We start from the raw sequence: 27,383 nt of genomic DNA on the forward strand, positions 1-27,383 counted from the left end.
GTTTTAATTAATAGTAGTTGGCAAGTGAGATCAAGAGATCAGTCCAAATTTACTGCCTTTTAGTTCATGAAGCTGATACACAGTCATTTGCAAAGTTGTCTCTTGAATATTTTTTCTTGTGTATTGTATATACAGTTTACACTGGTTTTATGGTCTGATCTGAGGAATTCTGCCTGAAAATTAGGATTCCAAAGGAAAAAATAAGCACTCAGTGTTTATACATTTACTTAGTGCCTCGCAAGTTTAAAGAATGATTCCAGAAGTAATAGAAAGGTAAGAGAGACTTAAGATGTAATTCCCACAATTAAGGACTCTAGACATCAAAACCCCTCAGTCCCTTAGATATTTCAGCTACCTTTTTTTTCAGAGCATACACTCGATAATTTATTTTAAAATAATACCTAACATAAGAAAAGTTATAAGAATAGTACAAAGAACTCCATTATACTCATCATCTAAAATTCACCAGTCATTAACATTTTACTGTATTTGTTTTTATCACTCCTATGCTCACTCTTTTTCTCTCTCACACACACATAATCCTCTCTTCCTCCTTCTTCCCTCTTTTATTTAGTTATCTATATATTGTATATTTTTATATAACTTTAATAGAGGGAAATGAGATTAGTGTCTAATTCATCTTTATATTCCTGTATAAAACTTAGCAACTGCCTTTTATATTCTTAATAAAAATATACATGAAGGAATGAATGACTAATAAATCATATTTAACCTAAATCTAGTCTCTGATCTTTTAGATTTGTGTTTATACATGAATATAAAAGGAATTATATTATTCATCTAAAATGCATGTAATATTTTACAAAATGTGAATCTTCCTTCTAACTATGTCTTATCACTAAGTGATTTAGTAAAATAAAGAATAATACAATAAAATAATGAAATCACAGCAGGGATGTCAAATAACTTTCCAAAGGAAGTAAAAGATAAAAGCTTCAGGTGCTGCTGGCTCTTTGTCTTTCTCTGGGACAAACAGACTAACTATAGATGCCAGACAAAAAGCTGAGATTTAAACAGAAACTGTCTTTCTGAAAAACATTCTGGCACTATTGTTGAAACTGGTACCACTTGGCTGCTTGACACTTTTGGGATAACACTTTGCTTTCATAAAATTTGATGCTTTGGATTCACATTCCAACATGATTTTCCAAATCCAGTTGTGCCAAAGCCAGACAAGCCAAACAAATTGTGAGAGTATCCTTAGTGTTTTCCAGGGACCTGAAAAAAGCCAGTAAATAATTTAAATGACCATTAACAACAAAATGTTCTCCAAGTACTCTTCATAAGAAGACACATTATTTGAAAAAAAAAAAAAAGCTGAAATTTGCAAATGCAAAACAAAATGCTTTTGAGTGCTATATGTAAAATGAAATACTTAGAGACTGATAAAAACACATTTTGCTTGTTTCAAATTGGGAGGGCAAGATGCAGAAGGAAGATTTATAATAACTGATATTTGGAGAAGGTCCATGTGCTACTGAACAATTGAATTCAGAGTCATTTCTGAATCATGTGCTTAGTCATTGTCGTGTCCGAATCTTTTCAACCCCATGGACTGTAGTCCACAAGGCTCCTCTGTCCATGGAACTCCCCAAGCAAGAATCCTGGAGTGGGTTGCCATGCCCTCCTCCAGGGGATATTCCCAACCCAGGGATCGAACCCAGGTCTCCCGCAGTGCAGGCAGATTCTTTTACCATCTGAGCCACTAAGGAAGCCCAGAACGCTTTTCCTTTCCTTGCTGAAATAAACCCACGCAACGTCAGGTCCTAACAGGTCCCAGGTATAGTCCCTAGTCACCTGAAATGAATTAAGTTTCATTTTTAACAATTAATGTAGTCAAACCAACTAAATAAGCTAAATATAAAGCCAAAACTAAAGTCTTATAACATATTTCATAGTAATGCCAAAATTTGTGGTCTGGAAACTTAGAATAAGTTTTAGTGTTGAACTTTCAGTCAGACTAAAATTTTCACAGAAAGAAATTTTCAAACTAAAAATTCCACAAAATAAAAAATTATTAAAACCATTTAAAAAATAAGACATGCACTGTCCCATTATAAATTTCAACATATAAAATTAGCTTTGGGGGGGTACTGTTACACAACATTTTGAAGGACATAAAAGTCTTAAAGTATTGGTTAACGTAGGTTGTATGAACCATGGACTTTTAAAAACACCATGCTTACTTGAAAAAGTGTATAAAATTGGTGATCTTTTGACCCAAAAATGTATGCACCACTGTTTGGACTCTGCTTTGGTATGAGATACAAAGAGAGCCTTCAGTCTTATGACCCAAATTTGAGCACTGAAGTTATTTCTGTTAGTTCTTTTTTCTTTCAAGGTATGTACAGTATGCTTTAAATGTGGGATATTCTGAATTCATTTTCCTTTACTTTTCTGACTGCATATATTTCAGATTTGGTAGATTTTGATATTCAAAACACAGAAAGCTTTCCTTTAGATGCCTTCTCTTAGAGAGGCTTTTACGTATTTATTATTGATGATTATAAAGCAGGTGGTGATGGAGAGGGAAGCCTGGTGTGCTGCAGTTCATGGGGTCAGAAAGTCAGACTGAGCGACTGAACTGAACTGAAAAAGCAGGATAACTTGCACATTTAGAACACAGGTTTAAGGTTTTAAAATTTGAGCTCATCGAACTTCTTCTGTACCTTTCCAGTAAACTGGAGATTTGCCAGAGAAAAGAATCAGTGAAAAAAGCTGTTTAATTTTCTTAATGCCAGAAAGCAATCACTGAAGAATCTTACCTAAAGTTACCCTGTTGTTATGGCTTATACAACATCTTTACAGATAAAAAGGCTTGATTTTTGTTTCTTTTTTTCCTCAATAAAAATACAAAAATGCTGGAAAAGAGGGGAATTTTATAGCATATCTCACTTATACTATTTGAAAAGTGAAAGTCGCTCAGTTGTGTCCAACGCTTTGCGACCCCACGGACTAGACAGTTCATGGAATTCTCCAGGCAAGCATACTGGAGTGGGTAGCCTTTCCCTTCTCCAGGGGATATTCTCAACCCAGGGATCAAACCCATGTCTCCCACATTGCAGGCAGATTCTTTGCCAGCTGAGCCACAAGGGAAGCCCTATACTATTTAAACATTTACTATGAAAGCTGCATATTTACATTTATAAGACCATGTTTTGAATGTGGAAAATAAATCGATTCTCAACTTTCTGTCCAACTACTTCTCAGAATTCTGGAGGATCTAAGAAGAAAATACATGAAGCTAGGTTAAGCCAATTCTTAATATCCAAGTGTTATTAGTACCTACATTATTTACCTACCATTATTTACCTACATTAGTACCCACCAAAGTGAAAAGTCAAATTATTGCTCAAGTAAGTGATTATTTTATCTACATTATACCAAATTAACACTTAGGTTTTTTCCACTGAACTGCTTAACTGGCAGTGGTGTTAGAATTTCATAGGTGCAGCTGTAGTGTTTTAACAATCGAGCAGCAACCTTCCTATTATTCATTCTATATGGCATTTTAAACCCATCATTTTCTTTCTAACTTTATAGTTAACAGAGAGCAAATGAACATCATACTTTCCACCCCTGCAATGTTCCTTATCTATTATGTTGGAAATTTGTTCTCTCTTCTCTCAGTCAAAAAAGGCTTAATCCTTTGTTATTTCATTTCCCTCACCATCTTAGGAAAGTTACAGCTCCCTGAGATCAGTTTCCTCACCTGTAAAGTGGAAATAATTATGCCCACCTCTCAGATTTGTTATGAAGATTAGAGATTACTACAAGTAACTGCATAGGACCTCCTGTAACAATCTGCTCCCAATAAAAGCTAATTCCCTTCTCTTTGGTTAGTATTGAAATCCTTACTGATCAATTTGTGTACAAAGACAGGTTATTCAATGTCTTAAATTAACCTCTTTTCAATCACACTGAAGCATAAACCAATGCATCAGCAGATACTAATCTTTCTTGCTGGTTTGATTCATTAAAAGGGATTCAGCACACACACAAAAAATCCTAAATCGTTAAGGCTGACATTGACAACATTCAGACAACACAATGTTTCCCAAAGACAGAAAAAAAGATTGTTTGCCTACCTTACTAAAAGCCAATGGGGGACTGGGGCAAATTGAAAGACTGGGATTGACACATACACATTACTATATGTAAAATAGGTGACTAAGGCAACTAATAAGGACCTACTGTTTAGCACAGGAAACTACTCAGTACTCTGTATGGCCTACATGGGAAAGGAATCTAAAAAAGTGTGGAGATATATATTTGCACAAAACACACTCACCTTGCTGTACACCTGAAACTAATACAACACTTTAAATCAATTATACCCCAATAAAAATTTTCAAGAAAGAAAAAGCTAATACCAATTTCCCCTTAAATATTTTCCCTACAATTCCATGAGACAATAATAGAAGAATATTCAGATTATAGTCACAAGCATGTTTATACAGATATTTGAAAACTAAAAAAGATATACAAGATATTATTCACATTTTGTTACTATTAAATCAAAGAACTATCCTATCCTCAAAACAATAATAGAAGAAATACCAGTGACAGGCATTGTGGTCAAGTATTAACATGGATTATCTCATTTAATCCTCACACCACAACTGAAGTAGGTATTACCATTATCATTCATAGATGAGAAGCATGGTCATGGAGAGAATAAGCAGTCTGGTGAAGGCTATATAGTTTGTAAGTAGTAGGACTGAAATTCCAAATGATCTACAGAAAACTCTTTACGTTCATTTGGGCATAAGCTTTAAAAGAATAGCAGTCTTTTTATTCTTTTAAAAAAGAAAATTATATAATTATTTCATTATCTTTTGTCTCTCAGGCAATAATAAAATCTAATTTTAAATATGTAAGCATTCATAGCATTCATTTACTGTGATTTTCAAATTTTGTTGCCTTCAGATATCCTTTACATTCTTAAAAATTATTGAAGACCCCAAAAAGTTTTTGTTTATGTACTCTAGATCTAAGATCATATTAGAAATTAAAACTGAGCAACTTTAAGAACGCTTAACAATTTATTTAAAAATAACAACAAAGAATTCATTACCTGTGAACATAACTAACATATGAAATATAACTAGAGTTATTTCATCAAAAAAGTGGCATTACTTGACATTTTTTTTCAAATCCTATACTATCAGGCTGAATAGAAGACAGCTGAAGAATCTGAAATAAAAAAACTTCCAACAAACAAAAATCCAAGACCAGATGGTTTCAAAGGTGAATTACACCCAACATATAAAGAAGAACTTACACTAATCCTTCCCAAACTCTTCCAAAAAAACTGAAGAGGAAGGAATACTCTCAAAGACATTGTATGAATCCACCATCACTCTGATACCAAAATGAAACATACCACCAAAAAAATAAAATTACAGGTCAATGTCTTCATTGAATATAGATGCAGAAATTCTCAACAAAACTGAATCCAACAACATATAAAAAAGATCATACATTATAACCAAGTAGGATTCATCCCAAGTTCACAAGGATGATTCAATGTACACAAGTCAATCACTGTAATATACCACATAAACAAAGACAAGACAAAAACCACATGATCATCTTGACAGATGCAGAAAAGCCATTTGACATAATTCAACATCCATTCATGATAAAGTCTTACAAAGGTGGGTACAGAGGGAAACAGCTCAATATAATAAAAGCTATTTATGACAAACCCACAGCCAATACAATGCTCAATGGTGAAAAGCTGAAACCCTTCCCACTAAAATCTGGAACAAGACACAGATTCCCACTATCACCTCTTCTATTCAAAATAGTATTGGATGTCCTAGCTACAGCAATCAGATAAGAAAAAGAAATAAAAGGTATCCATATTGGAAGGAAAGAGCTAAAATTATATACAGAGGTCATTATATGCAGGTGATATGATACTATATATAGAAAACCCTAAAGACTCCACACAAAAACTACTAGAACTGATAAACAAATTCAGGAAAGCAGCAGGATACAATATTAACATATAGATATCAGCTGTATTTCTTCAAACCAACAATGAAATATCAGAAAAGGAATGTAAAAAAAAAGATATATTTGAAAATTGCACCCCCAAAATAAAATACTTAGAAGTAAACCTGACCAAGGAGGTGAAAGACTTATATGCTGAGAACTATACAACATTAATAAAGAAAACTGAAGATGATTCAAAGACACTGAAACATATCCCATGGTCTTGCATTGGAAGAATTAATAGTGTTAAAATGGCCAAAGCAAACCCAAAGCAATCTACAGATGTAATGCAATCCCTATCAAATTATCCATAACATTTTTTCACAGAACTAGAACAAATAATCCTAAAATTCATATGGAACCATAACGGACCCAGAATTGCCAAGTGAAAGTAAAAGTCGCTCAGTTGTGTCTGACCCTTTGAGACCCCATGGACTATACCGTCCATGGAATTCTCCAGGCCAGAATACTGAAGAGTGTAGCCTTTCCCATCTCCAGGGGATCTTCCCAACCCAGGGATCGAATCCAGGTTTCCTGTATTGCAGGCAGATTCTTTACCAGCTGAGTCACAAGGGAAGCCCAAAGATTGCCAAAGTAATCCCGAAGAAAAGGAACAGAGCAGGAGGCATAACCCTCCCAGACTTCAGACAGGGTGGCTACAAAGCTATAATAATCCAAACAGCATGGTACTGGCACAAAAACAGACATGTAAGTCAATGGACTAGAGAGCCCAGAAATAAGCCCACACGTCTATGGTCAATTAACCTCAACAAAGGAGGCAAGGCTTTACAATGGGAAAAAGACAGTTTCTTCAGCAAGTGGTACTGGGAAAGTTGGACAGCCACATGTAAGTCAATGAAGTTAGAACACACCCTTACACTATACACAAAAATGAACTCAAAATGGCTTAAAGACTTAAACAGAAGACATGACACCATAAAAGTCCTAGAAGAAACATTGGCAAAACATTCTCTGACATAAATTATACCAGTGTTTTCTTAGGTCAGTCTCCGAAGGCAACAGAAATAAAAAAATAAAAGAAAGAAATGGGACCTAATTAAACTCGAAAGCTTTTGCACAGCAAAGGAAACCATAAACAAAATGAAAAGACAACCTGCAGAATGAGAGAAAATATTTGCATATGATGTGACCAACAAGGGCTTTACAAAATATATGAGGGGTCACACAACAACAAAAAACAACTCAATTGAAAAATGGACAGAAGACCTAAATAGATATTTCTCCAAATAAGAAACATAGATGGCCAACAGGCACATGAAAAGATGCTCAACATCACTAATTATTAGAGAAATGCAAATCAAAACTACAATGAAGTACCAGCTCACACCAGTCAGAATAGCCATCATTAAAACATCTATAAATAACAAATGCCAGAGAGGGTGTAGAGAAAAGAGAAACTTCCTACACTGTTGGTGGGTATGTAAGTTGGTGCAGCCACTGTGGAAAACAGTATGGAAGTTCCTCAGAAAACTAAAAATAGAATTACCATATGATCCAGCAATCTCACTCCTGGGCATATATCCAAATTAAACTATAATTCAAAAAGGTACATGCACTCCCATGTTCACAGCAACACTATTCACAATAGCCAAGACACAGAAACAACCTAAAGGTCCACTGATAGATGAATGAATAAAGAAGATGTGGTACATACATACAATGGTATATCAGTCAACTATAAAAAAAGAATGAAATAATGCCATTTGCAGCTACACGGATACAATTAGAGATTATTACACTAAGTGAACTAAGCCAGAAAGACAAATATCATATGACATCACATTTATGTGGAATCTAAAATATGACACAAATGAACCTATCTATGAAACAGAAACAGAATCATGGACATAAAGAACAGACTGGTGGTTGCCAATAGGGATGGATGGAGTGGGACACTGGGATTAGCAGATGTGAGTTTTTATATAGAGAATGGATAAACAAGAAGGTCCTACTGTATAGCACAGAGAACTATATTCAATATCCTATGATAAACCACAATAGAAAAGAATATTTTTAAAAAGGAATATATATGCGTATAACTGAATCACTTTGCTGCACATCAGAAATTAACACAACAGTGTGGGGAGTTCTCTGGTAGCCTAGTGGTTAGGATTCCAGGCTTTCTCTGCCATGTCCAGGTTCAATATCTGGTCAGGAAATGAGATCCTACAAGCCATGTGACGTGGCCAAATCAAAAAAAAAAAAAAAGAAGAAGAAATTAACAACATTATAAATCAATTTTCAGAATTGATTCAATTTTCAAAATCAACTGAAAAACTTAAAAAAGAAGACAGCTAAATGCTCAGATCTGTTTCTTCACTCAATCTTCTATGATTTTGAAGTATATTGAGAAATTCTGATCTCTTACAAATGTGCAGTTAGAAAGGAGAGGAGTGTCTAAATAGCCTTTATAGATAGTTATGAGTATCATCCTTTTATGCAACACCAAAACTTGATGAACATGATTTCTTTAATGGTTAGTTTCAATATGGAATCTGAAACATCAGTGAACTTTCTGTACTCGGTTATATTCAAATCCATTGGCTTATTTGGTACTTTGAGTGATCTTTTACTAGTGCCTGGCTTTGAAATCAGGCTTCCCAGGTGGCTCAGTGGTAAAGAATCTGCCTGCCAGTGCAGGAGACCCAGGAGACATGGGTTCCATCCCTGGGTCAAGAAGATCCCCTGGACTAGGAAATGGCAACCCACTCCAGTATTCTTGCCTGGAAAATTCCATGGCAGAGGAGCCTGGAGGGCTGCAGTCCACAGGGTCACAAAGAGTTGGACATAACTGAGCATCCACATACACACTAGTTTTGAAATATTATATTAGTCCTTTGGAAAATATCCATCTACTTCAAATCTTCTACATGTTGATATATTTCATTATGTAATATTTAAAATCAAGCCATATTAATTAAAATTACCACTAATTTTATCAGAGAGTCAGCTTGCACCTCAATTATGATAGTGCTTTCCTTGAGACAAGTATGTTACTTCAGTACACAGCAGAAATGCTTTATGTGTATTTCCCATTTAGTTACACAGACTATTAAAAGAGACATGTACTCAAGGGACAGCATTTAATAAAACTAAAACCTTTTATTGTTGAATCAAGGAAATTCTTAAATGCAGCTGGCTTTTGATTGTAAGTGTGGAGGTGAAGAATATATTGACTATTAGAGTTTAGTACCACTGCCTTATATCATCAGCAGTTTATCCATCATAGTTTGTGTACAATCAGTGCAAAATACCAACACAGTGAGAAAATAAGTAACATCTTAGTAGTATCATGGGCTTCCCAGGTGGCTCAGTGGTAAAGAACACATTTGCAATTCAGGAGATGCAAAAAACGTGGGTTCAATCCCTGGGACAGGAAGATCCCTGGAGTAGGAAATGGCAAACCACTCCAGTATTCTTGCCTGGAAAATTCCATGGACAGAGGAGTCTGGCAGGCTACAGTCCATGGGGGTGCAAAAAGTTGAACAAGGCTGAGCATGCATGTGGGTGTGTGTGTGTGTGCACACACACATACACACAGTAGTATCATAAAAATAGTTTTGATTTCACGGACTCCTTGAAAGGCTCTCAAACAAGGGTCTGAAGACTACACTTTCAAAACCATTGATTTAAGGCTATACTCTCCTTTGCCAACCAAATCTTCCCTAGGCAATTCTGGCAGAGGAATTAAAATGGGATGGAAAAGATGCATACAGAAATTTTTTTATTCCTTTAATTCTTGGGTCTCCCTGTTGTATTACAACAACTAAAATTCAGCCTCTTCACATATTGTAAAACACTGAATTCATTTTTTGTAACTGCTTGTCTATATTATTATGGTGTCAGTCAGTGTCTACAAGTTATTACACTGTCTGGAAAGGTTTTTTTGAACATATTAGGAGAAAGATAGAATAAACAAGTAATAATATTTTCCCAGCATATAAATTATTTATTATGTGTAAGCTGCTCAGCAGGTAAAGTTACTCAGTCAATAGGGTATCTCTCTCACTAATCAACTTCTACATTAATTTACTAATTTATCTGTACCTCCCAAAGTGAGAACTCTGTTTCTTAATTTGAACAAATTATGAATATATTATGATATAATTGAAGATACACAGATTGTGCATATTAGATCTTTTCTGTAATGAGTTCAAGGATGACATAATACATGTTTTTAGAAGTCAGTTATCATGGGTAAAAGATACAAGCTGGCCCTAAACTGAACCTCAGAGGAATTCTTTTACTCTGGGCCATTGTAAACTACTTAATTCTGAAAATATCTCCTTAAAATAAATTTAAAAATTTATTCCAATTAATCCTTTATGAATAAGGGTTAAAGACTTAATCCTATGAGTTTATAAACCCATGGTGTCTAACAAATCTCATGTTTATTTAACTCTATTGTCCAAATCAGTTCATACCAGTTCTTAAACAAAAAGGGTTGATGCTGAACTATAAGACACCTTGTGATCTATGAACACTTTATCTTAGAGTCATTTTAGACTCTGAATATGTAACTAGTTTATTTTTTTCTTACTTTTTCTGGCTGTAATCTAATAGTAAGTAATAGTAATCTAAACATCCAATAGGGGACTTTTACCAAATTTTCATTCTTCATATAACATTTTAAATAACTTTATTTAAACTAAAAATAAAACTGAAACATTTATCATAGGAGTAGTACAAGTGAGCATAGAGTGGAGCACCTGCCATTTCTCTAGTAAGGCAGTGCTAACCAGTGGCCCACTTCTGGGCTTTTAGATATCTCTTTCCTGGTATGTCAATGTCAACACCCCACATACCTCCTATCTTCCTTCTTAAATGCTACTCATTCTTCAAGGTCCTCTTCAATAAAGCCTGGTGATTCCTGGTTCCATGCTTGTCCCTGTTGTATATTTATAATCTAGGGGCATTTCTTCTATTCCTTCAGCAATTTTTCCAGCTTATTACCATAGTGTTAGTTATTAATCGGCACCCAAGAAAAACTATCATGTTCAAATATAAACTATCAGAAAAAAAAACAAAAGACAATTATTTCACTGAAAAATTATTTAAATGTTTTGCCACATATTATGACTTTGAAAAAATACAAAATTCAAGTTAGAGACAACAAAAAATTCAGAAAAACAATTTCCCTGTTTTACAAGTTTTTAACCTCTAAGAACTGAATAAATTTTGAGCAATGGGTTTTTTGCAAAAGAAAGAGTAAAATGTTATAAATGTTATGGTTATAATCCCGGCTATAGACTGAAAATTACATGCAATAAAGAGGAAAATAATGATCTTTTGACAAAACAAGTTAGACATGTATTTAGTGAGAAGAATAAAGCAAGTTTGACAGGTTCAGAGAAGAAAATAAAATCAGAACTCAGCTCAGTCCAGTTCTATGGCTTGAGATCCACAAAGGAGTTTGGACTTACACCTATAACAACAATTCAAAATATCTGTTTCTGTTGAAACATAAGCCTCAATAAATCTGCCAGAGTATTACGACTTTCTCAACTGTGTGATTAGATTTTTAACAAAAATGTGAATTATAACTATTGGAAGACACAGTTTCCATTTTTGTAGTGTACAATTTCCATTTTGTAGATATACTATAACTATTTGCATTTATGTATATAATACCCACATATGTATTATATATCTTAATTTCTACTCCATTTAGTTTCTACTATATATAACAATTTAATATATGAAAAACAATGTTTATTATAACTAATGAAAAAGGAAAGGATTATGCAGTAAACAGGAGTGGGAAATGAACTCAGGACTTGGAAAAGGAAAATTGCCAATTATTGCCAATTAAGGTGGGCACTTCATACTACATGCACAATAAAATGTGCATGTTTTAGACAAAATGAAAGGAAAAAGTTACTATGGGAATTCTGTAATTTGGCAGTGGGAAGATTCTAGATACTAGTCATTTATCCAAAGGGTGTTCATTTGATTTTAATTCCCAATGGTTTCTGCAATGTATGCATATTTGTCCTCCTCACAACTAGCACTGAGCTTTTCACACTCTAACTATACAATGTATTTTTGATAGGTAGTTGATAGATTTTTCATTCATTTACTCATTCAACTCTATTATTTAAAAATATTTGACTACATTCACCTTTTAAAGGTATACTTTTTTCCTTATTTCAAGCAAAATAAAAATAAAATGGAAACAATAGTTAAACTAAAAACAACCTTGTACCTATAGATTTTGGATTATAACATGTTTTCCAGGAATGGAGCAGCTGGGTATACTAGGCTTTAAGATACTAGAAACCTGAAAAGTGGGGCCCTTCAATGACTGTCTTCACACCATAGCTCAAACATACTAGTCTCGACTTCATTTTCCCAGTATAATGATTTTAGTCATGGATAATTTGTAATGGAGGTCTCCATGCTGGAATTGGTCTCATTTCAGGATAAAAGATTTATATAAGAACAGCAAGATGATGGTCAAAATAATCTTTCAAAAGTCAGGAGATAACCTTATCTCAAGAGAAAAATACTGTCCACTGACCACACATTCTAAAATAAAAGCTTTGCTACTGATGTGACTTTCCTATCAGGGAAAGTGTAAAAATATGATAAAATGGAAGCTATTACTTGAGTTCAGGGAAAATTGAAGGTATTTTATTTAAATATTGCTCTTTCCCCTAGTGTGCTCCTTGTTGTTGATTTTTTTGCATGATATAATTTCATGGTATTTTGATAGAATTTTGTACATAAAAGAAATCTTAATTTGTATTATTGACCTGAAAGTTCAGAGGCAACATTATCAAACAGCAAGCAATGTCTGAGTTAAATTTTATTATTTATGACAAAGGCATCTCTATCTTGTCTGGACATGTTAGTCAGCTGTGCTTAAAGTGCAGTCCTCAGTCCTTTATAGAATGTGTTTATTTCTTCACGTCAGTTTCCTGTTCTTTTAGAAACCTTTAATCTAAATAACTGTGGGCTTTTTTCCCTACTTGAATAAAAGTTGCTTTCTTTTCTTCCTCCTTCTATATGGTTGCACAAGTTCCCTTCTAGGTTCATGAACCTATGACTGCTTAGTGAAGTTGAATATAATTCTTAATGGATGCTCATGTATTACTTTGAATATCCAAAGACATTTATGGAAAAAGACCTGATCATATGTACTACCGTATCTTGCAGGGGCCACTTGCTCTCAGTCTATTTTGCTGAGCACTTCAGTGCCTATAGTGCTCTATTAAAGCTGGTGATTTTGTCAGGAACAGACTCAGAGACTTAGGCAACGAACTTCCAGTTACTGGGGTGAGGGCAGAAAGGATGGTGGGGAGAAGTAGACTGGGAGTTTGGGATTGATTGCTATATTTAAAACAAATGATCAATAAGGACCTACTATATAGCACAGGGAACTCTGCTCAGTACTCTGTAATAACCTAAATGGGAAAAGAATTTGAAAAAGAATAGATACAGGTATATGTATAACTGAATTGCTTTGCTGTACACCTGAAACTAACACAACATTGTTAATCTACTCCAATATAAAATAAAATTAAAAAATGAAAATAAAGCTGGTGATTTGGTGATAAAGTGACAGACTGACAGATATGGTGCATGAATGGATAGATGGATAGATGGATGGATGGTCAGGAGGTGAAAATATATATATGTATACATTAGTGTATACTTTGATCTCTTCCTGGTGAGGTCAAAGGTTTAAACTATTTTCTTTCCAAGGCCTTTGGATCACAGACATCATCTATCTTGCTGCAGTAATGCTTCTGCAGCAGCCTATCCAATACTGTTCTTTTATGAATGGCATATAGGGATCTTCTGAAAAAGTGCCAGAGTTTCAGCCAATGCAGATTATCATCCATGAAGATCTTTCCAGGCTTCAGTTATTTGCATGACTGCTGAATTTACATTTCTTCTCCCTCAGAACAGAGGTAGACTGACCAAATAAGATAATATAATTCCTGGTCTTCTTTCTGAAATGACACTTCTGTATGTCATATTTTGAAAATTACATAAGGAATAAGTGGGTATTTTAAAATAAATATTGATGGTTAATTTTTAAAGGAATTTATCATGTGTAATCCAACAACTGAGCAAAGGAATGATCTATAAGAATGGATTTCTTTTTCTGTGTAAAAATTTTATAAGCATTCAAGCATTCTTTTTAAAAGAAAATCTAAAATCAAGAGGTAGCACCATTATGAAAGACTAACATGCATACATATTCTGACAAACACTCCCCCTGCTAGATTAGAACAAATTATTTTACCTCTACTTTCTCTCTGAAAAAATAGGCATAACCTTAGCCTCTGACATGAAAGTTTTTCAAAGTGACATGTATGATCATTCTAAAGAATTCTGAGAACCAACCAGGATATGCTGGCTAATATGCACACTGGCATTACGTGGGTTGTGGTTTGCCTTTCTCAAAGATGAGATATCAACTAATTTTGGACAAAGAATATTTAGGATGACATTAGATACCAAAAGACAAGGACAGAATAAAGACAAAGCCATTTTCACAATAATGTAGGATTTATGTCTAAAATTAATTTCTAAGTTGTGACCAACCACATGAGCAATATTGCCAATTAAAAGTCTCCTTGGTGTGTGTTGTTATAGATGAACTGTAAGATACACACAAAATATATTCATCCAACAATAATTTAATCAGAAAGAGAGTATCACATAAGGCTTAATGACGAGAATAGTTTGGCCATTAAAAGACTGAGAGACCAAAATCTATCTCAATTTAAGATAGTTTATAATACCAAAGATATTCAGTAAAGACCTTCCCTGAGAATACTATGGGAGTAGCAAGTTAGAAAAACATGTTGATATTCATTCTACCCATCTGGAAATAGGTAGGTACTATGATTACAACAGTATGCAGGTCAAGAAGCAACACTTAGAACTGGACATGGAACAACAGACTGGTTCAAAAATAGCAAAGGAGTATGTCAAGGCTGTATATTGTCACCTTGCTTATTTAACTTATATCCAGAGTATATCATGCAAAATGCTGGACTGGATGAAGCACAAGCTGGTATCAAGATTGCTGGGAGATATATCAATAACCTCAGATATGCAAATGACACCACCCTGATGGCAGAAAGCCAAGAGGAAAAAGTTGGCTTAAAACTCAACATTCAAAAAACTAAGATCATGGCATCCGATCCCATCACTTCATGGCAAATAGATGGGGACACAATGGAAACAGTGACAGACTATTTTCTTGGGCTCCAAAAATCAATGCAGATGGTGACTGCAGTCATGAAATTAAAGGACGCTTGCTCCTTGGAAGAAAAGTTATGACCAACCTAGAGAGCACATTAAAAAGCAGAGACATTACTGTACCAACAAAGGTCCGTCTAGTCATGGCTATGGTTTTTCCAGTGGTCATTTATGGATGTGAGAGTTGGACTATAAAGAAAGCTGAGCACCGAAGAATTGATGCTTCTGAACTGTGGTGTCGGAGAAGACTCTTGAGAGTCCATTGGAGAGCAAAGAGATCAAACCAGTCAATCCTAAAGGAAATCAGTCCTGAATATTCATTGGAAGGACTGATGCTGAAACTGAAGCTCCAGTACTTTGGCTATCTGATGTGAAGAACTGACTCACTGGAAAAGACTCTGATGCTGGGAAAGACTGAAAGCAGGAGGAGAAGGGGATCACACAGGATGAGATGGTTGGATGGCATCACCGACTCAATGGACATGAGTTTGAGTAGGCTCTGGGAATTGGTGATGGACAGGGGAACCTGGCACGCTGCAGTCCATGGGGTCCCAAAGAGTCGGACATGACTGAGTGACTGAACTGAATCAATACAACAGCAGATATTGGACACCCCCATTTACAGACTTGTGTGATAGGGATCTTTGGATGTTCTGGCAGTGAGAAAATATGGGCCTGATGTTTGAGGGACAGCTACAATAAACAAGCACTTTGAAGAAGACTTTGATCTCATGGATTCAGTAACTGCTTAAAATATTCCTCCCACAGTAAGTTTATTCCCGTTTCAAGATGAGAAACTGAATTTCAGACAAGCTGACTTTCTTAAGCTGATAAATACCAAGATGTGTAAAGGATGGTTCTTTTGTTTATATTTGGTGTATTCTAGGAGCTGTATAAGACAACAGAGATAGAACATTTTCATCAAATAATTTGCAAGTTGGTGAGGTATATATAGACATACATACAAATGTAACAATAGTAGGATAAAAAGAAAAGAATGAGAAACACAAAACTCAGAAGAATGGTTACTCTTTTCTAAGGAAAGACAGGAATTATGGAAGGACACTTCCACTTTTTAAGTAGAGGGTATATGGGTTTTTTAAATTATTATTATACATATCATTTATGCATACAAAACAATATAATATGAATTTTCCTGTTTGTATGTATAAAATAAGGAGCTTCATGCTTTAAAAAACATAATCACAAGTAGCTAATGGGAATACCAGACCACATGATCTGCCTCTTGAGAAACCTGTATGCAGGTCATGAAGCAACAGTTAGAACTGGACATGGAACAACAGACTGGTTCCAAATAGGAAAAGGATGTCAAGGCTGTATATTGTCACCCTGCTTATTTAACTTATATGCAGAGTATATCATCAGAAACGCTGGGCTGGATGAAGCACAAGCTGGAATCAAGACTGCTGGCGGAAATATCAATAACCTCAGGTATGCAGATGACACCGCCCTTATGGCAGAAAGTGAAAAAGAACTAAAGAGCCTCTTGATGAAAGTGAAAGTGAAGAGTGAAAAAGTTGGCTTAAAGCTCAGCATTCAGAAAACTAAGATCATGGCATCCGGTCCCATCACTTCATGGCAAATAGATGGGAAACAGGGGAAACAGTGGCAGACTTTATTTTTTGGGGCTCCAAAATCACTGCAGATGGTGATTGCAGCCATGAAATTAAAAGACACTTACTCCTTGGAAGAAAAGTTAAGACCAACCTAGATAGCATATTAAAAAGCAGAGACATTACTTTGCCAAGAAAGGCTCGTCTAGTCAAGGCTATGGTTTTTCCAATAGTCATGTATGGATGTGAGAGTTGGACTATAAAGAAAGCTGAGTGCAGAAGAATTGAGGCTTTGTGTTTTTTTTTAATATAAATTTATTTATTTTAATTGGAGGCTAATTACTTCACAATATTGTAGTGGTTTTGCCATACATTGACATGGATCTGCCACAGGTGTACATGTGTTCCCCATCCTGACACCCTCCCTCCCACCTCCCTCCCCATCCCATCCCTCTGGGTCATCCCAGTGCACCAGCCCTGAGCACCGTGTCTCATGCATTGAACCTGGACTGGCGATCCATTTCACATATGATAATAGACATGTTTCAGTGCCATTCTCCCAAATCATCCCACCCTCGCCCTCTCCCACAGAGTCCAAAAGACTGTTCTATACATCTGCGTCTCTTTTGCTGTCTCGCATATAGGGTTATCACTACCATCTTTCTAGATTGCATATATATGTGTTAGTATATTATATTGGTGTTTTTCTTTCTGGCTTACTTCACTCTCTATAATAGGCTCTGGTTTCATCCGCCTCATTAGAACTGATTCAAATGTATTCTTTTTAATGGCTGAATATTTCATTGTGTATATGTACCACTGCTTTCTTATCCAGAATTGAGGCTTTTGAACTGTAGTGTTGGATAAGACTCTTGGGAGTCCCTTGGACTGCAAGGAGATCCAACCAGTCCATCCTAAAGGAGATCAGTCCTGGGTGTTCATTGGAAGGACTGATGTTGAAGCTGAAACTCCAATACTCTGGCCACCTGATGCCAAGAGCTGACTCGTTTGAAACGACCCTGATGCTAGGAAAGAATGAGGGCAGGAGGAGAAGGGGATGACAGAGGATGAGACGGTTGGATGGCATCACCGACTCAACAAAGATGAGTTTGGGTAAACTCCAGGAGTTGGTGATGGACAGGGAGGCCTGGCGTTCTGAGGTTCATGGGGTCACAAAGAGTCGGACATGACTGAGCAACTGAATTGAACTGAAACTATATGTGATTTACAGGTATTATACCTATCTGTGGAAAAATCCAAAATAAAATCTACATATCAATCAGATGGAAAGTGATCTGAGAGAAAATCATTTTTGGCTCCATATATAACAGATGGGAACAGTGTCAGAATGAGTGATTTGATATAACTGACGAAAACTAATAAATGCTTACATGCAATTAAGCTTTTTGTTCTCAAACCACTTCAGGGATATTATTTATTTGTGACAACTCTTAGTACCACAAGGTAAGAATATGAGAAAATAATGGCTAATACAACAGCCTCCTTCAGTTCAGTCCAGTCATTGAATCGTGTTTGACACTTTGTGAACCTATGGACTGCAGCACGCCAGACCTCCCTGTCCATCACCAATTCCTGGAGTTTACTCAAATTCATGTCCATTGAGTTGGTGATTCCATCCAACCATCTCATCCTCTGTCATCTCCTCTCCTCCTCCCTTCAATCTTTCTCAGCATCAGGGTCTTTTCAAATGAGTCAGCTCTTTGCATCAGGCGGCCAAAGTATTGGAGTTTCAGCTTCAACATCAGTCCTTCCAATGAACGTCCAAGACTGATCTCCTTTAGGATGGACTGATTGGATCTCCTTGCAGTCCAAGGGACTCTCAAAGGTCTCCAACACCACAGTTCAGAAGCATCAGTTCTTTGGTTCTCATCTTTATTTATGGTCTAACTGTCACATCCATACATGACTACTGGAAAAACCACAGCCTTGACTAGATGGGCCTTTGTGGACAAAGTAATGTCTCTGCTTTTTAATATGCTGTCTAGGTTGGTCATAACTTTCCTTCCAAGGAGTAAGCGTCTTTTTATGTCATGGCTGCAGTCACCATCTGCAGATTTTGGAGCCCCCAAAAATAAAATCTGCCACTGTTTCCACTGTTTCTCCATCTATTTGCCATGAAGTGATAGGACCAGATGCTATGATCTGTTTTTGGAATATTGAGCTTTAAGCCAACTTTTTCACTCCCCTCTTTCACCTTCATCAAGAGGCTCTTTAGATCTTCTTCACTTTCTGCCATAAGGGCAGTGTCACCTGCATATCTGAGGTTACTGATATTTCTCCCGGCAATCTTGATTCCAGCTTGTGCTTCATCCAGCCCAGTTTCTCATGATGTACTCTGTATATAAGTTAAATAAGTTAGGTGACAATATACAGCCTTGATGTACTTCTTTTCCTATTTGGAACCAGTCTGTTGTTCCATGTCCAGTTCTAACTGTTGCTTCATGACCTGTATACAGATTTCTCAAGAGGCAGGTCAGGTGGTCTGGTATTCCCATCTCTTTCAGAATTTTCCAGTTTGTTGTGACCCACACAGTCAAAGGCTTTGGCATAGTCAATAAAGCAGAAATAGCATTCTTAATAATCTGAAATATTTACCAGCTACACTGTAAATCCACATGTTCCTTACAGTAAGTATCACAGGGCCTTGTACACAATAGACACACAAATCAGGGTTTTATTTAAAATTACTAACAGAAATATACTTAGCATGGGCTAGGTAATTTTCATACATTATTTTCCTCACAGCCACCCTGAAAGATAGGTGACCTTTTCTCATTGCAGTGTATAGAAAGTGTGGCTCAGAGAGATTCAGTATTTTGCCCAAGGTCACAGGAGTAGTAGATAGCAAGAAAAGTATTTGAACCCATATCTGTTCACCCATACAATCACGGGTAATATTAATCCTTACAACCACCCTGTAAGATACATTCTATTGTGCTCTGCAAAGTCCCTTCAGTCATGTCCAATTCTTTGAGACCCTGTGGACTGTAGCCCACCAGGGTCCTCTGTCCATGGGATTCTCCAGGCAAGAATACTGGAGTGGGTTGCCATTCTCTTCTCCAGGGATCAAATCTGCATCTTCCATTCACTTCTTTGGCAGGCAGATTCTTTACCATCTGAGCTACCCGGGAAGCCCATCCTAAATTTACAGATAAGGAAACTGGGGCATGAAGGGACTGTCATATGTCCACAGTCACACACTTGACTTGGACTCAGGGAGACTTAAGTGGGAGGGATATTGGACTAGATCTCATGTCCTCAGTTCTGGGTTCATGGCCACCACTTTGGTGGAAGAGAAGGACATTGTATCATACATGAACTTTCCCAAAGCAAACCAGGAAGAACCCTCACTGTAAATAACCCTACTTCTGGATTTAAGTGGCTTAAAACTGGCAAAAATGCCCCCTGCCCTTTGGCCTCCCAAGGTCTGTCCTAAGAGTGGACAGAATCTCCCAGGTAGCCCAGAAGACTCCACAGAAATACAGACTTAACACTTGACTTGAGTTCAGTGTCCCATTAAACTGGAGCAAGACAAGAATCCCCCCAAAGCTCTCTTTATTCCTCCTCCTTCTCACAACCAGGCTTCTGACATCAAAGTTTACCGTTAAAGCATCGTTAATAGAAATATTACTGTATATATTTTCACTAGAGAGAAGAATGTCATGGAAATTTTTCATGATAGGTGTTTACCGTAAGTTTGATGTGCATTATTGTTAGAGCATTCTGCTCTCCTTCTATAATTTTTCTATGCAACTTATTCATGTGCATATTTAAATGGTGTGCTACTTAACTGAAATTATAGTGTGTTTAAGCCAGATCTGACACTCACTGGCCGTTGCTGTTAAGGAATATCTGGAACCTATGAACAGGTCATTTTCCATATAGTACAGATATAACCATGTTATCTAGCAGAATGTTTCAGGAAATCAAATAACTGATATTGCTAACCTAAGTACCCCATTCATTCCAGGCAGTATTATGTCTTATTAACCTTTACAATCCACAACCCCAGATCCACATATGACCTAACAGTGGTACTACTAACTTCTTCTCATATAAAGACTCTGCCTACAAACCCAAGGATCTTGGAAATAACTTTAAAAAAAAAATTGTTCAATCATTGGAGTACTTCTTTAAAAATGTAAGTATTTGTATTGCATACAAAAAAACAGTATTTTTATTCAGTTTTCTGTAGTTTTCACCCAGATATTTATTATAAACAGCATGTGACAAAGAAAACAAATCCAAGCTATCACAGGAAGAAGGTCCTTGATAGGGCAACAGTCCAAATAGTTGAAGGAACTAACAAAAACACCAAATAGCTTCTAATTTTAGTTGTGAATTTAGAAAGGCTAAATTTTATAATAAGCAACAGATTTTCGTCTCCTCCCCTTTATGTTTCCTACTATACATATCTACTTTAGTTCTCAGGTACTTAGTCACTCTGTGTCTGCTTCTCATCTATAAAACAGGATAATAATAATACCTTCTCTCTGGGTTGTTGTATTAAACGAGGTAAAGCAGTTAAATGCACATATCAGATACCTGCATTTGGTAAGTGCTATATTTTAGATAACATATTATTTATCATTATTGTTCTATTAGTATTATTCCATGATTGTTATAAGTGTATACCTTACAGTAGCTTTTAAAAAGTAAATTAACAAAACATTTGTCGTACCTCTATGAATATAAAAAATTATGAACATAATGAAATGAGAATCGGTATATGATCAAAGATCACTTTGATGATAATACTCATAAAAATTATACAATGGAGTCACTCTTGAAATGTCCTTTATTTCTCTAAAGGCTAGATTACATGACATCCTAATGTATTCTGCAAACAAACTTCAACCCTATATCAAAAGTGTCTATAATGCAAATTTCACTATAAGAAATATATGACAACCTTGGTCTATTTAAGATTTGGCTTTCCCCTGTAACTTTTGTTTGTGAATTAGAAACCAAGTAAATAGGTAAGTGATCAGTATGTTTTAACTATGTGGGATGCAAAAGGGGAAAGGAATTAATATTTGTTGAACACTTTCTAAGTGCCAGAAAGTTTGCTATGTGTTTTACATTGGTCACTTCATTTAATCCCCATAACTGTCCCCTGAGATAGATATTATCCCTATTTTAACAAATGTAAACATCGTTTCTCAGAGACTTCTTTATTTGATATGATTAGTCAATTAATAAGGGATGGATCAGAGTTTAGAACCTAGGTCTCTCAAGCCTATTCTCCTTATACTGTAAAATGTTTATTTTGAGAAATTGCTTTTTAAATTGAAGTATAATTGATGTACAATATCACACTAATTTCAGGTGCACCTCATAGTAATTCAATATTTATATATTTTTTTAATTGAAATGTAATTGCTTTACAATGCTGTGTTAGTTTCTGCTGTACAACAAAGGGAACCAGCTATATGTATACCTATCATATATCCCCTACCTCCTGGACCTCCCTCCCATTCATCTCACCCACGTAGGTCATCATAGAGTACTCAGTTGAACTCCCTGTGTTTTACAGCAGCTTTCCACTAGCTATCCATTTTACATATGGTAATGTATACATGTCAATCCTACTCTCTCAGTTCATCCCACCCTTCTCTCCCTCTGTGATGTCCACATCTGTTCTCTACATCTATGTCTCTATTGCTGCCCTGCACATTCATTCATCTTTACCATTTTTCTAGACTCCATATATATGCGTTAATATAAGACATTTGTTTTTCTGACTTACTTCACTTTGTATGACAGACCCTAGGTCCACCCACATCACTACAAATGAGCCCATTTTTATGGCCAAGTAATATTCCATTGTAATATTTATATACATTTTGAAATGATCATCACAGTTGAGTCCAGTAACAACCTGCCACAATACAAGATTATTACAATCTTATTTTCTCCTATTCTGTACGTTACATCCCCATGACTTATTTTATAAATGCAATTCTGTATCTTTTAGTCCTCTTTTTTGCACCCCCAACTCCCTCCCCTCTGGAAACTACCAGTTTGTTTCTGTATCTATGAGTCTGTTTCTGCTTTGTTTTGTTGGTTCTCTTGTTTTTTAGATTTCATGTGTAAGTGAAATCATATGGTAATTGTCTTTCTCTGTCTGACTTATTTCATTTAGCATAATGCCCTCAAGTATCATCCATGTTGCTGCAAATGAAGAAGATTTAGTTCTTTTTTATGGGCTTCCCTGCTCAAACAGTAAAGAATTTGCCTGCAATGCAGGAGACCCGGCTTTGATCCCTGGGTCGGTAAGATCCCCTGGAGAAAGAAATGGCAACTCACTCCTATATTCTTGCCTGGAAAAACTCCATGGACTGAGGAGTCTGGCAGGGAACAGTCCATGGGATCACAAAGTGTCGGAGTTCTTTTTTATAGCTGATAATATTCCATTGTGTGTGTGTATATATACATATATATGCCACATCTTCTATATCCATTCATCCACTGATGGACACTTAGGTTGTTTCCATATTTGGGTTGTAAATAATGTTGCAATGAACATAGGAATACATATACCTTTTCCATTTAGTGTTTTTGTTTTATTTGGATAAACAGTCAAAAGTGGAATTGCTGGATCATATTTTTAAGTTTTTGAAAAACCTCCATACAGTTTTCCACAGTGGCAGTACCAACTTACATTTCTACCAGCAGTACACAAGGGTTCCCTTTTTTCCACATCCTCACTGAGTAACTACCTTTGACTGACTACTGTTTTGTAGTACCAGATAACTTATTTCTCAAAATTATCTGAGAATCACCTTTAGAATAGCACATTGTGACCTTCTGGGAAGTGCTAACACTTTTTTTTTTCTTTTGCTGACTCTGATTAGGATATTTCTCTTTAATTTTGGGGAATCCTGGCAACAAATTTCTACAAAGAATTTCTGTAGCTGCTTAGAAACATCTCCATAAACATTTCATTTGATATTCTCATATTTTACACTAGTGCAGGTGTTCTGTACCCCAGGGAAGTGAGCTGCCAGTCAATGCCCCACAGGGGGATTTACGAAATGAAATCCTGCATATGTTGTTTGTTTCTTTTCAGCCCAGACTGCATGAATTATTTGAACTAAATTGGGGGTGGGGGGGTGGGCGAAGGGGTACAGGAAGCTAATACATAGCTCTGCATCCCCATGGATAATAAATAAATACTTATGGCCTGAATGACAGACTACTTATTACAAAAGTCTAAAACTTTTATTTTGAGATACTGGTTTTATGTAACTCCTGCAGTTTTGTTTTTTTTTTTTACCCCAATTATAATCACCATCCTTCTTAAGCAAAAGCCAAACTCAGCTCCTTGAACTGCTCTCCTCCCTCCTGCCAGGAGAGGGACTGCATGTGAGATCCAGGTGCTTTATTCTGACCAGGTTTACCTTCTGAGACAGAAGAAGGGTTAGTCTGAGGATTTGGAAGGAGCTAGACTGATGGGGAAAGCACCATGCTGTCATGGTTAAAGCTTGATCTTTTAAGGGCCTGAAAGTGAATGTGTAGTTGCTCAGTCGTGTCCACCTCTTTTCAACCCCGTGGACTGTAGCCTACCATGCTCCTCTGTCCATGGAATTCTTCAGGCAAGAATACTGGAGTGGGTTGCCATTCCCTTCTCCAGGGGATCTTCCTGATCCAGGGATCAAACCCGGGTCTCCTGTATTGCAGGCAGATTCTTTACCATCTGAGCCACTTTAGTGAATCAGAAGAGACCAGATCCATGAAATTCTCCAGGCCAGAATACTGGAGTGGGTAGCTGTTCCCCTCTCCAGGGAATCTTCTCAACCCAGGGATTGAACCCAGGTCTCCTACATTGCAGGTAGATTCTTTACCATCTGAGTCACTTGAGAAGACCAAGAATACTGGAGTGGGTAGCCTATCCCTTCTCCAGGGAATCTTCCCCTCTCAACAATCAAACCGGGGTCTCCTGCATTGCAGAATTCTTTACCAGCTGAGCTACCAGGGAAGCCTGAGTTTTACTCAAAGTTTTTCTACTTTCTAATTGTTTGACTTGGGCAAGATTACCTCCCAGAGACTCTGGTTTCTCATCTCTAATACAGAGGAAATATCATGAGCATTAAATGAGATGCAATTTTTAAGACACCTGGTACATAGTAAGCATATCATTTACTAAATACTAGCAACCTTTGTTTTCATTTTTGATGAGGCAGTAACACAAAATAGTATCATGCCCTGAAAACACACTATTAGATATCTGGGAGATTTTACATGATTAATTGCCACTGAAAGACCTTTTTTTTTTTTTCTAAACTGTAGTTATCACTGAACAACCCAGCAGAACTCCTTGTTCACTTAGTGGCTGTACATATAGTCTGACTGAAAACTAACATCCTCTTCTTCAGTAACCTTCTTCTCCAGGAATCTATATACTACTATAGTCCTCAGATTATCTCACTAATTACTTAAATCCTATTGTCTAAATATAAGTTGTCAAATCATCATCTACTTGTAGATATAGAGTAATATACAACATAAATATATGGTCAAAAGGATTTATCTTCACCAGATAAATTTATATATGTATTTTTTATTCTATATATCTAGGAACTCAGCTGGAGTCACATAGGGTTATTATCATCATCCTCAAGCCTGTGAGTGAAAGTCGCTCAGTCACATCTGACTCTTTGCGACCCCATGGACTATACAGTCCATGGAATTCTCCAGGCCAGAATACTGGAGTGGGTATTCTTCTCCAGGGGATCTTCCCAACCCAGAGATCGAACCCAGGTCTCCCGCATTGCAGGCAGATTCTTTACCAGATGAGCCACAAGGGAAGCCCGTTCTCAAAAATCCTGTACTACCTGGAATTAATGTGGAAGCTATCCATTTTCAAAAACCAGGAAAAATGAAATACTCTATGGGTCATCCTACTGCATTATTTTTGATATAGTGGTACATTTTAATCTGCAGAAAGCTAAACTTATCTTAAACAGTGGGATATGCTTCTTTACAGTTATAGAAACTGTTTCATCCAGAGAGGCAGACTGAGCTTTTCTACTTACTTTTGTTTTAGTGAAAAAGTGTGTGTATATGTGCGTGTATGTGTACAGTATTTGCCTGACCAGTTACACTTCAAGTATAAAAATTCAGGGGCTTTCCTGGTGGCTCAGTGGTAAAGAATCCGCCTGCCAATGCAGGAGACATGATTTTGACCCCTGGTCTGGGAAGATCCCAAATGCCATGGAGCAGTTAAGCCCATGTACCACAACTACTGAGCCTGTGCTCTAGAGCTGGGGAGCTACGAATACTGAAGCCTGTGTGCCCCAGAGACCATGCTCTACAACAAGAGAAGCCACAATAACAAGTCCATGCACCACAGTTAGAGAGTAGCCCCCTGCTTACCGCAACTAGAGAAAAGCCTGCACAGCAATGAAGACCCAGTACAGCCAAAATTAAATAAAAAATAAAATTATTTTTAAAAACTCAAAATTTCTGTCAGCCATCCCAATATTTCATTTTAGGGCGCTCCAAACTTCTATATTTAACTAGATCACCATTTTCCAGTGTTGAGACATCAGTGTACATAGGTAAAAATTTAACTAAAATACTAAATTATGATATAAAATTTCCTTTTTCAATAAAATTACTAACATAAAAAGAGGTAATTTAAAGTATTAAGAAAATGATATTATAGGAGTTAATGTGGAAATGTCAAATATTACAGAGGTAGGGCTTTCCTGGTGGCTCAGTGGTAAAGAATCCATCTGTCAGTGCAGGAGACATGGTTTTGATCCCTGGTCCAGGAGGATCCCACATCTTCTGGAGCAACTGAGCCCATGCACCACAACTACTGAGCCTGTGGTTCTACAGCCCAGGAGCCACAACTAGCGAGCCCATGTGTCACAACTGCTAAAGCCTGCGCATCTGAGAGCCTATGCTCTTCAACAAGTGAAGCAACCAAAATGAGAGGTCCGTGTATCACAACTAGAGAGTAGTCCCTGCTTGTTTCAACTAGAGAAAAGCCCGCACAGCAATGAACACCCAGCACAGCCAAAAATAAATAAATAAAATTTTTTTAAAATTACAGAGGTAGTATTTGAATGAAGTTCAGAAAATAACTGCTCTAAATAACTCATTGAAAGCATCTTGTTACATGTTAATATTAAGTTACTTTGTTGTATGGTTTTACAGAGTATTTTGAGTGGTAAATACCTGATAGTTTAAAGAAACCAGGTTGTATCATTCGGTAATCAGAGACTCTTGCCTGACTAAATTAGCAGAAGAATGTGGTATGTACTTTTCTATCACTTCTTACTATAAAATAAATCTCAGATAAAGCAAACATCTAAAGGGAAAAAATAAGAGAAGGGGGCAACAGAGGATGAGATGATTGGATGACATCACCAACTCAATGGACATGAGTTTGAGTCAACTCAGGGAGATAGTCAAGGACAGGGAAGCCTGGCATATTTGCAGTTCATGGGGTCACAAAGAGTCAGATGCAACTTAGTGACTGAACAACAACAACAATAATCTTGGAGCAGAACA

General features: G+C 36.4%; 1 protein-coding gene and 1 long non-coding RNA gene across 3 annotated transcripts in view; one reads left to right on the top strand and one right to left on the bottom strand.

The window, feature by feature from the left end:
• Positions 1-27,383, top strand: part of LOC145538674 (uncharacterized) — a 736,734-nt gene that overhangs the window by 558,933 nt on the left and 150,418 nt on the right. The window lies entirely within an intron of this gene.
• LOC145538675 (uncharacterized) overlaps positions 1-27,383 on the bottom strand; it is a 183,973-nt gene that overhangs the window by 53,137 nt on the left and 103,453 nt on the right. The gene's annotated exons all lie outside the window — the stretch shown is intronic.

The sequence above is a fragment of the Giraffa tippelskirchi genome, chromosome 2 (assembly GCF_054371585.1).
Source record: "Giraffa tippelskirchi isolate mGirTip1 chromosome 2, T2T-mGirTip1v1.2.pri, whole genome shotgun sequence".
In the NCBI taxonomy this organism is placed as follows: domain Eukaryota; kingdom Metazoa; phylum Chordata; class Mammalia; order Artiodactyla; family Giraffidae; genus Giraffa; species Giraffa tippelskirchi.